Raw genomic sequence first — 4,467 nt, forward strand, 5'->3', positions numbered from 1 at the left:
TATATTTGAACAGAAAGACAAAGTATGCAGCTGAATAGTTCAGACATAGTTTGGATAATACTGTCACTGTTCACCCAAAAATGATAATACATGGAACGGGGAAAAAGAGTCCCCATGAGTGCTCTCAACACAAGACTAAACATGGAGCCTGAGCATCTGGATTTCCAAACATACAACACACCACACTGACAGGAGAGAGCACAGCATGAGAACAACTCAAATTAATTTTTTTCCTCAGCCAATCACAGAAAGTGCGTACTGTGTAAGCACCTTTTGTAATTGTTGGTGTTCTTCTTCTTCTTGTTCCGCTCTAGAAGTCTACGGCTGCCCGTAGAACTGCTTGCACGAAAGTTATGAAATTTTGCACACATATAGAGGACAGACTCAGCTGTCACCATTGCAAATTTGGAGTCTCTAACTCAATCCCTCTAGTGCCACTATAAGGGCTAGAAACAAAATTATGTTTTCCCCTGATTCCTACTTAAGCCGATTTGATTGCACTGTGTCATTTTCCGTCATGAAAATATTTCTGTCATTTAGAATTTTCCAAAATGCTCCAATGCTCCAGTGCTCCATAATCAGCTGAACTTCATGTACGCCATTTTGATTTACATTGAAAACATACTTTTTCAAACTCCTAATCTGTTTGTCCAATTTTCACCAAATTACTCATTGTTGCCTTTGGTCTGATCCTCCCTGCCATGCTTAGATCTTCATTCTGCCACTGTTGTGCTTGGCCCCTTAATTGCTGCTTGCAGCTATATTTAGGGGCCAAGCACAGAAGGTCTTTTTCTTCTTCTTCTTCTTCCGCTCATAAAGTCTTTGGCAGCACATATAACCCCTTGTGGGAAAGTTATGAAATTTGGCACACAGATAGAGGAGAGTCTCAGCATTAACCATTGCAAGTTTGGGTCTCTAACTCAAACCCTCTAACACCATCAACAGTTCAAATGTGGTCATATGTCTATGCTAACAACTTTTGAACCATAAAGTTTACACAAAATAATTTTTTTTCTCTGATTCCTTGGCTCATGCCAAGTTGAATGCTCACCAAAATTTTAAAATCTATGGATCAAGATTTTTCACAATTTTGAATCATTCAAAAAACGTACTTTTCCAAACTTGTCCTAGACGGTTTATCTGATTTTCACCAAAATTGCCTCAGATCATCTTCAGACCATGCTGGCAAAAAGTTATGGAATTTTCTCATGTCAGCCATTTTGGGCATTGTCCATTTAAAATTTTGTCGTAAAATGCTATATTTTACTAACGCATTAGCGTATTGTTATGAGAATCGGTATGTGTCTGATAGTGACATGCCTGATAGTACTCAAAAAGTTTCACCTTGTGGACAAAAGTTATAATATAATTTCCAAAAATGCTAATACCGTTTGATTAAATTAACCTATTGTAATGAACCTGGTCTCAAAAATTTTCCTGGGTCATGCCGAGAACATACATATCAATTTTGCCATATTCAGCCAAACTTCCTGTCCACCATTTTGATTTATGTTGAAATCCTACTTTTTTTGTTAACTTCTCCTTGATTGTTTTTCCAATTTTCACCAAATTTGACTCAGATCATCTTCAGACAATGCTGGCAAAAAGTTATGGATTTTCTGTCGGTATATGAAATGGCTTAAATGAAATCGTTTAACGCATCAACGAATTTGCAGGAATGATGCCAGACTGCGTCTGGGGCTGTATCTCTGCAAAGCTTTGACATATTGACACCAAACTTTGAATGTGCCATTGTCACCTCACACTGACCATGCCACATCAATTTGGTAACTGCGACACCTATTGGTCAAAAGTGATAAACCGTTCATATGAAGTCATTAACAGCAAAATTTCCAAAAATACTAATACATTTTGACTAAATTAGCCTATTGTAACCAAACTGTTATCAAAATATTCCTTGGGTCGTGCAGGAACATAGATACCAATTTTGCCATAGCCATCCGAACTTACTGTCCGCCATTTTAATTTTCTTTAAAAACATACTTTTTCAAACTCTTTTTAGATAGTTTGTCTGATTTTAACCAAATTTTAATTAGATCATCTTCAAACTATGCTGACAAAAAGTGGATTTCATGTCAACTGACAAAACTGTTTCTGTATAGCGCTGCAACAAAGATGACTCTGAGGCTGTATCTCTGCAAAGCTTTGTAATATTGACACCAAACTTTGACATTCTACTAAAAAGCCCTTTTTAGTGGGAAAAATACAATCATATGTGCTTGTATCAACACATGGGTATAAGATTGTAACAAAGTTCGTAGTTACACTCCAAGGTGCTTCAAAAGGTTCTTCACAGCGATGCCATAGAAGAACCATTTTTGGTTCCACAAAGAACCATTCAGTCAAAGGTTCTTTAAAGAACCATCTCTTTCTGACCTTTTTATAATCTGAAGAACCTTTATTTTTAAGAGTGTACGGGAAAGAGGAGGCGGGAACCGGCAGACGCTTAACATAAATTTAAATAATAAAATAAACAACAAAACAAAAGTAAAGAGGCTGCCCCTCATGGATGACTGCTGCATAAACACAATTAAAAAAAACATAAATAGTCCAGGCCTGTTCCTCTCTCGTTCTTCACTGTCGTCACTCCTCCTTTTATCCTTCTGGGGCTCCTCTGTGGGACTCGAGACTAGGGTGACCACCTGGCAATAGACCTGTTGCGGGACAGTAAGTAAGTAAGTAAATTTTATTTATATAGCACATTTCAACATAGCAAAGCTATCTGGCAAATAAGAACATTATGATTCACGGTATCAAAAGCAGCTGTAAGATCCAGTAGAATCAATACCGCACTTTTACCGGCATCAACTGCAACCAAAATATCATTGAACACTTTAAGTAAAGCAGACTCCGTACTGTGATAAGCAGTGAAACCAGATTGAAAAGGTTCTAATAAATTAGCTGTATTTAAGAATGTGATCAGCTGTAATTGCACAACTTTTTCCAAAAGCTTTGACAAAAATGATAACTTTGAGACAGGCCGAAAATTGTTAAAGCAACTTTCATCCAAACCTTGCTTCTTAAGCAAAGGCTGAACAACCGCATGCTTAAAGCAGTTCGGAACCACACCAGTGTCCAAAGATGAGTTAATCAACACTTGGACACTGGGGCCAATTACTGGAAAAGCTGCTTTTATGATCTCAGAAGGAACAACATCCAGTGAGGAGTTAGTAGACTTCATTTTGTTAACGAGATCGGAAAGTTCCATTAAAGAGACATGTTGAAAATGACAAAATAAAAATGGACTAGCAGGCGAGTTCAAAGACAGGTCTGAAAGCTGTGAAGTAAAAGATAAGCGAATGGCTCTCACTTTGTCAACAAAAAATGTCAAAAATTTCTCACAGAGCCCTGCTGACGGCTCCCTAGAAAACTGGGAATTCGGATTAATTACTGAATTTATTGTGGAGAATAAAACCCTAGGTCTATGACAGTGTGCGCTAATCAGTTCTGACAAATATTTTGATCTAGCTGACTTAGCAGCGCTCTGAAACTTAACCCGACTAACCCGAAACTTAAAAATCTCAAGAGACACAGTCAGACGATCATGCTTCCATCTTCTCTCTGCTTTACGGCACGCCTGTCTAAGATAGCGAGCGTTGTCATCCAACCAGTAATAAGCTTTTATCTTTGGTTGTTTCATTTTAAAAGGAGCAATAGAATCTAAGATATTAGAACAATCTGTGTAAAACAGAGAAATCAAATCGTCAGGCCCATAGGACGCCTTTGCAGCATGCAAGATAGATTTTTCAACAGCATTAGCTAGATAATCTTCATTGAACTGAGAAACAGTCAGTGAGTTTATAAAACGAGAATAAAAACCAGCAGGCTTATTCACAGTAGCAGAGGTTACAGCAGGAACTTCAGTTGGCAGAGATTTGAACAGTTCACTCCTCTTTGACGGATCCGTAAACGCGAAGGAGCAGAAAAAAATAGATGAGTGAATATCCGGGGAAACCGGGAGATGAAAAATATAATCCCATGAACGTCGCGACAGGTGAAGACACTCAAAGCTTATACTATCCAGAGGAAACTCCATCGAAGACTGTATGGAAGACGCAATTGCCCTTCTGATTCTCACCCGAACACCACCAGGATTACCTCTCTTCCTGCGGCGCTTTCTTAAGAGAGGAACACAGCACGGTAACCGGCGAGCGCACTCCAGCGCGGGTTGGTTGAACGAGGATTGAGAATGAGAATGCAGAACGGGGCACAATCCACGGTAAACTCCCATGCAATTTTTGATATTAAGCAAAGCTTGGCGATTGTAGGTGAGCACTGAGACTGCATGCAACCAGTGCAAAATCATGCATAAAACGAACAGCACAGATGTCAGACGAACAGGTACCACAGGTACACCAAACTGAGACAAACAAGAGACAGAGAGACGGCAAGCCGGGTGCACTGGCGCCATCTTGTTGGACAAAAAAAAAAGAAAAACTGAATTGA

Source organism: Sinocyclocheilus anshuiensis, unplaced genomic scaffold (genome assembly GCF_001515605.1).
Source record: "Sinocyclocheilus anshuiensis isolate Anshui unplaced genomic scaffold, SAMN03320099.WGS_v1.1 scaffold1853, whole genome shotgun sequence".
Taxonomy (NCBI): domain Eukaryota; kingdom Metazoa; phylum Chordata; class Actinopteri; order Cypriniformes; family Cyprinidae; genus Sinocyclocheilus; species Sinocyclocheilus anshuiensis.